Source organism: Budorcas taxicolor, chromosome 10 (assembly GCF_023091745.1).
Source record: "Budorcas taxicolor isolate Tak-1 chromosome 10, Takin1.1, whole genome shotgun sequence".
NCBI classification, from domain to species: Eukaryota; Metazoa; Chordata; class Mammalia; order Artiodactyla; family Bovidae; genus Budorcas; species Budorcas taxicolor.
Window position 1 is genome coordinate 83,073,686 of NC_068919.1, and position 13,309 is coordinate 83,086,994.

General features: G+C 40.5%; 1 protein-coding gene across 4 annotated transcripts in view; it reads right to left on the bottom strand.

Annotated features, from left to right (window-relative positions):
* Positions 1-10,326, bottom strand: part of NUMB (NUMB endocytic adaptor protein) — a 158,824-nt gene extending 148,498 nt beyond the window's left edge. For all 4 annotated transcript variants that reach the window (XM_052646238.1, XM_052646237.1, XM_052646236.1 and 1 more), the window contains exon 1: positions 10,219-10,326. The gene's annotated coding sequence lies outside the window, so the exon portion shown is untranslated. The remainder of the gene's footprint in view (positions 1-10,218) is intronic.
* Positions 10,327-13,309: the final 2,983 nt, after the last annotated feature.

The following is a 13,309-nucleotide window of genomic DNA, read 5'->3' on the forward strand; positions in this document are numbered from 1 at the left end:
AACACTAGACCACCTTACCTGTCTCCTGAAAAACCTGTATTAAGGTCAAGAAGCAATGGTCAGAAGTGGACATGGAACAACAGACTGCTTCAAAACTGAAAAAGGAGTTTGCCAAGGCTGTATATTGTTACCATGCTAATTTAACTTACATGCAGACTGTATCACACAAAATGCCAGGCTGGATCAATCACAAGCTGGAATCAAGATTGCAGGAGAAATATCAACAACCTCAGATATGCAGATGATACCACTCTAAAACAGCGAAGAACCAAAGAGCCTCTTAAATGGGAGTGATAAAGGAAGAGGGAAAAAGCTGGCTTAAAACTCAACATTTAAAATACGAACATTATGGCATCCAGTTCCATCACTTCATAGCAAATAAAAGGGGAAAAAGTGGAATGAGTGACAGATTTTATTTTCTTGGGCTCCCAAATCACTGCTAATGGTGACTGCAGCCATGAAATTGAAAGACACTTGCTCCTTGGAAGAAAAGCTATGACAAACCTAGTCAGTGTATTAAAAAGAGAGACATCACTTTGCCCACAAAGGTTCATATAGTCAAAGCTATGCTTTTTCCAGTAGTCATGTACGGATATAAGAGCTGAACCATAAAGAAGGCTGAGTGATGAAGAATTGATGTTTTGAAATTGTGGTGCTGGAGAAGACTCTTGAGAGTCCCTTGGACTGCAAGGAGATCAAACCAGTCAACTGTAAAGGAAATCAACCTTGAATATTCATTGGAAGGACTGATGCTGAAGTTCTAATCCTTTGGCCACCTGATGCAAAGGGCCAACTCATTGAAAAAGACCCTGATGCTGGAAAAGATTGAGGGCAAGAGAAGGGGGCGACAGAGGATGAGATGGTTGGATGGCATCATTGACACAATGGACATGAGTTTAAGCAAACTCCAGGAGATAGTGAAGGACAGGGAAGCCTGGTGTGCTGCAGTCCATAGGGTCACAAAGAGTCCAACTTAGCTACTGAAGAACAATTCTTCAAATATAAATGTATATGCATGCATACGTATAGATGTACAAAGTAATAAATGTTAAACATATATGTAAGTGTAAGGCTTCCCAGGTGGCGCTAGTGGTAGAGAACCTGCCTGCCAACGCAGGATACATAAGAGACTTGGGTTTGATCCCTGGATCACGAAGATCCCCTGGAGGAGGTGGTAACCCACTCCAGTATTCCTGCCTGGGATAATCCCAAGGACAGAGAAGTATGGTGGGCTACAGTCCATAGGGTTGCAAAGAGTCAGACACGACTGAAGTGACTTAGTACACAGTACATAGCACATGTTAAGGATAATGCATATAGGTATTAGAACTTATTACTTTTGTCTACAGATAATATTTAATGAGCAAATGGATTTGAGAGCGCTTTACTAAGTACAGAAAACATCCACCCCTCAATCCAAAGAGTTGCAGGCAACAGATTAAGAACTGCTTAATGAAGCTATTCAATGCCAAGGAGATACAGTATTTAAATATTATCTTAAATAAAACTTAAGTCTAATGAAAAATGTGTCTAATTGGTTCCTTAGCTACACTTCATAATCAAAAGGAATTTAGGGATTAGTTATAACAATGCTAATCTGGGTGTAGATAATTAAGAATTTACTATGACTGAATGGCAAAAAATACAGCTGATTTAAAATAAAGATTCAAATTTTTCCACAGGTTGACTGAACTAAAAATAAGACAAGTCGCTTCAGTTCAGTCGTGTTCAACCTGTGCAACCCCATGGACTGCAGCCTCCCAGGTTCCTCTGCCCATGAGATTTTCCAGGCAAGAGTACTGGAGTAGGTTGCCACTGCCTTCTCCATTACTATGAGTTAAGTACTATTAAATGCTTTACACAAATTATCTCATAACTCTCAAAGCGATTTATTTTACAGGTGAGAAAACTAAATTAACTTGCCTAAGGAAGTAGAGTTGGATTTGAACTCGGCCAATCAAAGTTAATTTAGTTGATGTTATAAATTCAACTGGCAGTCAGTCTCCCCATTATTTACTCAGTACACGTGTATCCCAGAGAATACCAAATATGATAAAGTCGTGACTTCAAAAACTTTACAGCTTTATGAAGATTAAATCTAATATCACAAAATAATTTTTTTTTAAATCCTCACCAATATGATAACATACCAAGCTGTACGGTTTCTAAAATTAAGCTGGAATATCAAGGAATGGAGCATTAAGAAATCAACAGCTTTTGATAAAATATGTTAACATTTTTAGAAATGATGACCAGTCATAAAAAAAAATTTTTTTTGGCCATGCTGTGCAGCATGTGCAGCATGTTAGTTCCCCCAACAGGCATCAAACCCACAGCCCCAGCACTGGAAGTCCAGAGTCTTAACCACTGGACTGCCAGGGAAGCCCCACCAGTCATATAAATAGATATTTACAGTTCATTTTCTTGCCAATATACCCAATACAGTATTTAGTACTATAATCACTGCAAGAGTAAGAAAGACTCTGCTATCATACGAAAACATCCCTTCATACTACGAATAATAAATACTTTTCAAAAATAAGAATGCATCTGGGAATTCCCTGACTATCCAGGAGCTAGGACTCAGTGCTTTCACTGCCATGGCCTAGATTCAATCCCTAGCCAGGGAATTAAGATCCCACAAGCCACGAGAGGCAACCCTCCTCCCAAAAAAATGAAAAAAGAAAAAAAGAATGAATCTACTCTTTAAAATAGTTAACTATTTAAAAATTATGTTCATTGATGAAATTAAAATAAAGCCCATAACATCATGAATGTCATGGAAATTATACAGCTGCTTTCATCAGAGACAATTTAAGAGATAATATAGCTTTTAACAGCTTCCTACGTGTGAAAAAAGATTTTTCTTTCACCTTTGACCAAATCCTTAACTAAGGAAGGTACAGGGCTTAAGAAATAAAATGTTAAAAAAAAAAAAAGAAAGAAAGAAAATCTACTTCAACTTGAATCATGAAGAGTAATGTATTAACTATAAGGGAAGATAAACTGATCCTTTCTAACTAGCATTTAGAACAAATTTTAAGTCATTAAATCTGTAACATTTTTTTTTTCCAGTAGCAGGGTTAATGGCACCCACTATTAGGAAAAATCCGATTCTGGGAAAGACTGAGGGCAGAAGAGGAAGAGGGCATCAGCGGATGAGATGGCTGGACTGCATAACCGATGCAATGAACATGAACTTGGACAAACTCTGGGAGATGGTGAGGGACAGGGAGGCCTGGCATCCTGCAGTCCACGGGGCCACAAAGAGTCAGACCGACTGGGCAGCTGGACAACAATGTTAGCAAAACTCAGACAGAAGAGGATCAGATGATATGCTTGGAGATACAACCTGTGACCACATAAAAAAAATATTAGCCTCATTACCCCATGTAAATATTAGTAAACCATGTAAACCAATGTAAACCAACCTTTTACTCCATGTAAACCAACCACAAAAACAAAGATTGTAAATACTTAAAATACACGTAAAATTGTAAAGTCAATTCCTGTTTTTCTAACTACCACATTGCTTATAATCCCAGTATCTGCGATATTAAGAAAGGGCTGCTGCTGCTGCTGCTGCTGCTAAGTCGCTTCAGTCATGTCTGACTGTGTGTGACCCCACAGACGGCAGCCCACCAGGCTCCCCCATCCCTGGGATTCTCCAGGCAAGAATACTGGAGTGGGTTGCCATTTCCTTCTCCAATGCATGAAAGTGAAAAGTCAAAGTGAAGTCGCTCAGTCGTGTCTTACTCTTAAGAGACCCCATGGACTGCAGCCTACCAAGTTCCTCCACCCATGGGATTTTTTTCCAGGCAAAAGTACTGGAGTGGGGTGCCAAGAAAGGGCTAAGACTGCTATAATTACTAATATCATCGTGTATTGAGTGCCCACTATATGCAAGGCACTACAAAAAATGATTTTGTTTAATTCTCATTATCAGGATAGTTAAGGAGGATATTACAAGCTCCATTTTATAGATGACAAAACTAAGGCTGTGAAAGATTTCATAAACTGCTTACTGCCTAGTCAATCAGTAAATGACAGAGCCAGGGTTCAAAAGCATGGTCAAACAATCACAGAACTTGGGTTTTTTCTATCCTATCATTCTTCCTCAGAACACAAATGATACTCTTTTCAATTTCTCCATATGGTAGTTACAAATGTACTTCTGTGATCATCAGGCTATTCTATGAGTCTGTGAGATTTAGGTTGAAAAAAATTTATTAACTAATACTGGGAGCTAAAATTCCTGATTTAAAAAGTCAGAAGCATCACTTTTACTTTTCTAAAGTCAAAGGCAGTCAATCTTAAAAGATATAAATTTTGCTTTTTTTCTGTGTTCCTGACTTCCCTGACTTTGTCTTTATTCAGGAGCCAAGCAAGTGTTCTACAGCTTTAAATCCCTTTTCCTTCCTAACTATACTGGAAAAATCTGATGATAATCATTTTTCTAATTAACTATATAATATAAACAGGTTACCATAATTAATATTTTGCTACCTAATCAGAGAACTCAAGACTTTGCTTGTGAATGTAAGGTAGCAACAAGCAAGTAGGGAGAAAGAGTCTGGGTAGGCAGAGAAAGGGAAGCCAATGAAGTCAATTATTAACCAACTCCTCGGTTCATACATTTAAGGTGACTGGAGTCTTCCTCCTACCTAGTCCCAGACTCCATCAGAAAGGACAAATGGGAAGGCATGGCCTAGTAACAAGTGTTGGGCACCTATTCCCAAGAGCTAGAGAGCAGAGTCACGTATCCTGCCTTCTAAATCCACATGGTTCTGCCCAGGTTCCCATCCTAGGACTAGCAATTCTCACGGTGTTCATTTGTATTCTGACATGCTTTCCTGAGTGGAACACAACAAAGGAAGAGTTCTAACAAGCAGGACGAAAAATATGTCCATTCGAGAATGTTGCAAATAGGATCAACCTCCTTTACATATGTCACGCTAGGAAAACTGCCAAGAATGGCTCACTCCTCTAGACATACTTCCTGCAGATCAGCCAGACTCCTCCTCAAACACGTCAGTGTTCTCCTCATTCTCCCTTAGTCTCAAACCTCCTTTTGCCCTAAGATTTCCAAGTGCATATTTTATATTCTCAAAAATATATGGCAATAAGATAAAGACAACCTATTTATCAGTACTTGTATTTCATAGTTAAACAAACAGCCTAAAATGCCTTATACACAATTTGCCTTTAATCAGATTTCTAATATGTTAAATTACTGAAGATAAATTTTCTTTGCAAATAAATTAGTCTTTATTTTCAAAAAATAATATTTCTTTGTAAATAAGAGATTTACCATTATATCAAGGTAAAGAAATATGATAGCAAAAAAAAGTGTTTTTTAATTTGAGTACAACTATATCCTTTCTCCCCAGCCCCACGAAGGAAACATATATCAGAATTCAGAAATTGGCAGAATTTAAGATCCATTCCGTACAAATCAAAATTTATTAAACACAACATATGTATTTTGACAAGTCCAAAATAAAATGTAGCTTTCCAAGTACTCTACTAAAAGACCTCTTTTTAAGGTAGTAAGTTTACCTAGGGAACTTTTCTGATAAAAGGAATTCTCCCAGAGAACGAAAAACCAGACACTGGGATTTTTACACTTTCACAGAACTCCAGATTTTCAGGTAGCACATTTCCATTAGGATTTACTGTATGAGTATTTGGAGAGCAAAAAGCAGAGAAAAGAGATCAGAAGCTACATATAAAAGACAAAACTTTACTGAAATAGAAAATCAGGTTAACTAACTAGTTCAACTAACTAGTTTTAATTGAACTTCCACTTGTAAAAATAATTTACATGAATATTCTTTGAAATGGGAAAAAGCCTCACTAAATTGTACAGTCAAAAGCAGTTTCGTTGGGATTTAAAAACCACCATTTTTTTCAACAACAGATTAACAAATCTCACTGTAAAAAGGGTTGAGCAATGAGAGCTATTTGTAGATAAGTATGATTAAATGTAAATAGTAAGTCAACTGAATAAAGTCCATTTATCAAAAAGCAAGTAATCAAACTAATGTCCACAATTATGAAGAATGAATTTTATATTTTTCCCACACTCTATTAAAGATTTTACATTCTTCCATCAGTTAGTAAAGAACCAAATGATCTATACAAAAGTGCCTATCAACTGTACAACTTAAAGAACAACTATTCTGGTAGTAGGGATACTTCATTTAACTCTATGCAAGGAATTTAAAAGCTTTCATCCTTGCAACCTTTGTCACAAAATTTAGTAAATTTGTTTCATGAAAAGACTGCCTATGTGTTTCAACTCAAATATGCAATGATTTTGTGGCCTTCCAAAGATTGAAATTTTTTTCAAAGATTGAAATTTTAATAAAATATAAGAAAAATGAAATACAAATAAAAATTATTTTTCAGAGAGAAAAATCTAAAATTCCTGATGCAAAGCTACTCCAAAAATTTATTCACAATTTCATAAAACATTAATGAAAGGGTTACATAAATCTCCTGGAGTAAAGATCTTAAAGGGAGCTGTAAGAATCTCTTTGTTTTCAATACTGCTTTCTCTGTTCTTACATCCATTAAAACAGATATAAATTAACTCTTTCTAAATATAAACCATCTAGTCTTATAGAAAAAAAATCAAATCAAGAACAGCAAAAAATATACATATGTATTCTCAATATAGCTTTAAGTATGTAGATTACATTTAGGTCCCTCGAACAAGTTAAACTTAAAACATATGCCACATCAAGATCATTCTCAAGGGAGAAAATCATCAGAACAAAAGCTCCTGCTTAATAAACTACTTTGTAGGTCAAACCCTATCCCAGGTGCATTTAATTGTCCAGTATTATCACCATTTTTCTTCAAAAACCTAGAAATCTAAAATATACAAGTATATTTGGTTCTCTTAAAAATGCTTTTATAGTATATATTTTGTATGAAAGTCCATGAAAAAATTTTAAATTCTTTTACTCTCTAAAAAGGAAACATCCTTTTGCTTTTCTCTTTTGAAATGTGTCTTATTTGGTTTTTACTTACTTTCTACACATGAACTTTTCTCAAACCAGTCTCTTTCAGTATTAGTTGTTTACTGTCAATATCTCTGTGTATACTTAGGTTTTTTACAGACTGTGCTTTACAGTATACTGGTAAGAAAAGCTAAAGACGAGGGCATGAGTGAAACAAAAGTGGACCACATCTGAGAAACACCATTCAATTTCAACTCTCTGCCTCAAATACCCTTCAGTACTCATGTCAAATAGTCTCAATTTCTAAAAAGAAGCACAACACAGTATGATAACGCAAACACAGGAGAAACCAAATCATCAACTGAAGAAATTTAACAGAATGTATCACCACCTGAGAAAGAAATACCACAAAAAGAAAAACAAATAATAAACCCAGTTCCTGGACGTCCCTATTGAAACATCACTTTTACTGCACTTCATAGCTCAAAACAGTTTTACAAACTCTTTTTAATGTAAGAAATACATTTTACATTGTAACCTAGTACACACATGTACGTCATCTGGTGGCTCAGATGGCAAAGAATCCACCTGCAATGCAGGAGACCGGGGTTTGATCCCTGGGTTGGGAAGATACCCTGGAGAAGGAAATGGCAACCCACTCCAGTATTCGTGCCTGGAGAATTTCATGGACAGGGGAGCCTGGCGGGCTACTGTCCATGAGGCCACAAAGAGTCAGACACGACTGAGTGACTAACACACACATATGAGCAAAACTTCCCAAAACAATATTTTTCCTTACCATGTGCATAGTAGTCAATTCTGTTCTATTTCATTTATTTGTAATGCTGGTGGTAACCCACTAAATTGATTTTATAGTTACTAATAAAGTACCATCCTGCTAGAAAAACACAGACTTAAAATAGAGTAAGCAAAAGGAGAAGAGGGGAGCAAAGGATGAGATGGTTAGATAGCAAGCATCATCAACTCAATGGACATGAACTTGAGCAAACTCTAGGAGATAGTGGAGGACAGAAGAGTATGGCTTGCTGCATGCAGTCCATGGGGTCAAAAAGAGTTGGACTTGGCTTAGCAACTAAACACCAACAAAAAAAGGGTATCCCTTATAGAGTATTAGGGTTGTTTTGGTTTCTTTTGTAATTTGCTTCTACCTGTCTAGCAGGTAGACAGGTATTTTAAGGCTGCTACATTATTTTGTTGTTTTATTCACTGAGTCGTGTCCGATTCTTTTCCCACCCCAAGGGCTGTAGCCAGCCAGGCTCCTCTGTCCATGGGATTTCCCAGGAAAAGAATACCGGAACGGGTTGCCATTTCCTTCTCCAGGAGATCTTCCCGACCCAGGGATCCAACGTGCGTCTCAACTGGCAGGTGGATTCTTTATCACTCAGCCACCAAGGAATCCCCTGCTACATTACTACTACTTTCAATAAAGCAAGTGGTTCTTAAAATGTTCCCCTGACCAACATAAGCATCACCTGAGAGAAACTCAAACTCCAGGCCCCACCCCAGACCTACAGTATCAGAAATTCTAGACAGAACCAGCAGTCTGTATTTTAGCAAGCCCTCCAGGTGATTCCGGTTCAAGTTAAAGTTCCAGAACGACGCATTAAAGAAAATTCTAAGCCTTTCTTTATCCTCTACACATTTTTTAAAAATCCAGTATATAGGACTTATTCTGTGCCAGTTACTATTCTCAAAGTTCCACAGATATTAATTCACGTGAAAAAAAAAAAAAAAAACCTAAGAAGTAGGAAGTATCCGTATCCCTATTATACAGATGAAACTTCTTCACAGAGAGGTTAAGCTATGGAAGCTAGGTGGTGGAACCAGAATTCAAACTTACTTCTAATTTGGAGAAAGTAAGCCTACCCCTTTTCATGCCTCTCCTCTCCTTCAGTTCAGCTACTCCTCCCTTTTTCCCATTCAAATTCCCCATCTTGTCCATGTCCTTATTTTCTAACATGATTGCTCTCGTCCTAAACATTTCTTTCCTAGCACTGGAATGCACGTCACAACCTTGCTTTGAGAACCCTTTCTCTGGCCCTAGATGGCATGTCAGTATTATTATGCAGCTAAAGTTTCTTCTATTTCTGAAGTTATTAGAACCTATTAAAGGCCCCCATGTTATTCCTCGTTACTTACTGTCCTGGTCAGTTTCCACAAGACCACTAGTCTCTTCCTGAGCAACTTTCTCGCTCCCTCCTACGACGCTCTATCTCCTACTCCCTTCCTACAAGGAAACTAACTACTTCTCCCGCCTACCCCCCGAGTCATTTTGCTTGACTAATCCCCAACAGAGAGGACTTCACTCCTCGGCTAAACCTCTCACCACTTCTCAAACCCGAGCTACTCCCTCGAGGTTTTGTTGGTGTTTTGTTTTTTTTGTTTTTTTTTTTTCAAAACTCTGCTCTCCCGGGGATCCTCACACTCAGTTCTCAGTCCAGTCTTGGATCTCCCATCGCAGACCAGCGGTGGGGGGCAGGGCGCTGCCGTCCCTCCCCAAGCTGTTCAAGGTCTCCAGCGGTCCGACCAACCGAAGCCCCGCCAGAGCTCCCACGGCGCTGCTCTCGCGGATGGCCTCCTTTCTCAGGAGAATCCCCCGCCCCCTCCCTGCCTCTTTCCTCCACATCCTCACTGGGACCCCTGCCGCCCTTGGCCTCCCTTCTCCCTCGAACCCGGGCCACTCCCAATCTCCCGGTCCCCCACACCACCGCCACCACCCCCCCGCCCCCAGCTTTCTCCGCTCGGGCCGCTCCCGGACTTCCCGGGTTCCCACCTTCTTCCTCACACCTAAAGGTGTGCGGAGTATACCCGCGTCACCTCGTCCCTCAGACCAGGTCGTAACCGGTCACTCCCTTCTCCGGGACCCCAGACGCTCCCGTCTCCCCAGGAACCTACCCCTCACACGCACCGGTCGCCGGTCAGTGTCCCAGACCCGACCAGCTAGGCGTCCCGAGGGACCTGCTGGTCTGACTCGCTTGGGTCCGGCCCCGCAACCTACCTTGCCACACTACGAACTCCGCCGCAGGAGCCGGGCGGCTCTCCCACCAGCCCAGTCAGTGCGAACTCGCCGCCGTCGCCGCCCCCGCCCTGGCCCCGGCCCGGGCCGGGCTGGACCCGCAGTCGAGGGCCCCCTCCCGCTGGCTTCCGCCTCGGGAGCGCCGAAATGGCGTTTCCACTCCCACCCCCCGCGACGGCTCCCAGACCTCAGGCCCGCATTATCGGAACTCACCTGCAGCTGCAGCCAACCAACTCCAGCGCCCCTGCCTCTCTACCTCGGGCGCCAGTAGCCACCTAGCGCCTCCACCTCCCCCATGACAACAGTCCCACCCCGTTTCACACTTCCTACCTCGCGAATGGATAGTGGGGCGGCAGCTCTCTGCTCTTATTGGTTTAGTTTACCCGTCCGTCAAAGCTTCCTTACCGCCCCTTTTCCTGACCCGGTATTTGCCCCCTCCCAGACCTGGAGCGACCTACCAAGCTTTAGTTGTAATTGGTTGATGGTTGGACAGCTCAAAGTTCTGATAGGCTACCGCAAGTGTCTGTTAAGTCAACTGGCAAAAGACGGTCGGCTCCGGTTGGTTCGAGCTTAGGCACAGTTTGGTTGCGCAGTAGAAAGCAAGGAAGGGACTGACGCTCAAATCCGACGGGAAGGATTAACTCTTTGTGGTAGAGGTGACTGTAAACTCGTGCCTTTCTCCAACTTTCTCCCAATAAAGAGAAGCTTATCACTGCCAGCTTACCCAGAGGTTAGGGACACCCTACCCTCTTACACAAAACAGCAACATTAGAAGTTGTGTATAAAAATCGATTACAACTCGGTGAGAGAAACGCTCTATATAAATTAAAATTTCCCCTTGAGGTCCTATGGTGCCCAATTTCCTTGACGTTCTTTCCAGAAGTCTCCATGCTAAAGAGCAAAGCACAACCGTTTATTTAGCAGTAGTCAATCCACTTTGGTTGCAGTTAATAAATTGAAGTGGCGTGTTGCGAGGCCTCCCCCTTCCAGACTCACTCATGGCTGGCTTCTGCGATGTGACCAGGCAGCCAACAGCAAGTTTGGACTAAATGGGCCACAGTTTACCCTTGTGATGCTCTGGAAAAGAAAATTCGGCTCCCTGCACCTTGATTTTTATGCTCGTTAGTTCTTAAATAACCCAACTAGATGTGTGTCAGATACTTAACAATTTATCTTTTTTTCTAAACCTCTCTTCCTAGCAGTCTAAATTAGGACCGTTGAATGAATTGCAGATCTTTTCTCATATTGGCACAATGCACAAGAATAAATGATTGTGTTTTTATTCACTTGGGTACAAATCACAGTAGACACTCTTGAGAAATTTGATGTTGCTATAAAAACCTGTGCTCCTAGAAATGTATATCCATTTTTTTTTCATTTCAGCTTTTTGCTTTTCTTTTTCATTTCCACCCACTGTTCCTGTCCCTGAATGGCAAAATGCTGGCCTAATTACTCTTTCAATTTCTAAATCAGATTTAAATAAATGTACCTTCCTCACAACTCCACCCAACATACATAAACTCATGGGTCATGAAACATACGACTCAGGAATGGATTGGGAAAGTCCCCCTTAAGCACCTCTTTATGATTGGGGACTTCCTGTGGCACCAACACTAGACTTTGCCCCTTTCTTATTCCTGCTAACTCTTTGTTCCATATCTCTTCTATTTACCCTTCTGTCCTATTTCAGCAAGCTACAAGGAGTGTAAAACTGTGTGGTTCATTATCCACCCCCCCAAAGAAAACATTGTCAATTTTCTAACATATTTTTAGTCACTTAAATAAACTATATACCTCTATCATCAAACTAAGTGGAAATTATTCCTCCAGTAACTCTACATAACAGTAAGGTGTCTTTTCCTAGCTTTTTCCCAGAACTTTCCTCCCCCTTCTCTCATCCTCACCTTCCAATTTAGAAATAACCTCCCCTTCAATTCAATGACTCATAAAAAGCCTGTGAAAGGAAAGCGGAAAAGCCAAAATAACCGCAGAAATGTCTGAATCATTCAGTTGAAGGAAAGATCAAACATTGACCATGATAAGATGGCATTCAAGACATAAGGCAAGCCTTAACTACCATCCCATAACAAAAGAAGTAACATGTAAATGTGAAGATGCTCCAGCGAGAAGGAGGCAGCAGTATGTCTGAAGCTTTCAAATATATTACCAACAGCTTTCTTCTCTCTAGTCTTGGCGGTGTCCTACCTACCAATTTTAGAGCAAGCTAGAAGGCAATTAATGTCCTGGCAGATAGAAAACAATAACGTCATAGGAGGCCATGACCATTATTATGATACTTTGGGTAATAATGGCTCTTTCACAGTCATAGTTATAGTATGTCTTAGTTACTATGTGCCATTGAGAACATAGAATTAGGCCAGCCTCACTAAGAGGACTTGTCATGGAAGTTCAGGAACTCAACAAAATTACTATCACAAAACTAGGAATTTTGCCACAAAGTTCAGCTATTCCTTTTATTTCATTGTATCTATTTATTTATTTTCACCACACAACACAGCATGTGGGATTTTAATTCTTCCACCAGAGATGGAACCTGCACCCACTACAGTGGAAGCATGAGGTCTTAACCACTGGACCACTAGGGAAGTCACCCTTCTATTTCATATACTAGAGTGAAAAAGTTGGCTTAAAACTCAGCATTCAGAAAATTAAGATCATGGCATCCGGTCCCATGACTTCATGGCAAATAGATGGGGAAACAATGGAAACAGTGACAGACTTTATTTCCTTGGGCTCCAAAATAACTACAAATGGTGAATTCAACCTTGAAATTGAAAGACCCTTGCTCCTTGAAAGAAAAGCTATGACCAACCTAGACAGCATATTAAAAAGCAGAGACATTACTTTGCCAACAAACGTCCATCTAGTCAAAGCTATGGTTTTTCTAGTAGTCATGTGTGGATGTAACAGTTGGACTATAAAGAAAGCTGAGTGCCAAAGAATTGACACTTTTGATCTGTGGTATTAGAGAAGACTCTTGAGAGTCCATTGGACTGCAAGGAGATCCAACCAGTCAATCCTAAAGGAAATCAGTCCTGAATGTTCTTTGGAAGGACTGAAGCTGAAGCTGAAACTCAAATACTTTGGCCACCTGATGTGAAGAACTGACTCATTTGAAAAGACCCTGATGCTGGGAAAGATTGAAGGCAGGAGGAGAAGGGGGTGACAGAGGATAAGATGGCTGGATGGCATCACCAACTTGATGGACATGAGTTTGAGTAAGCTCCAAGAGTTGGTGATGGACAGGGAAGCCCGGCATGCTGCAGTCTGGGGTTGCAGAGAG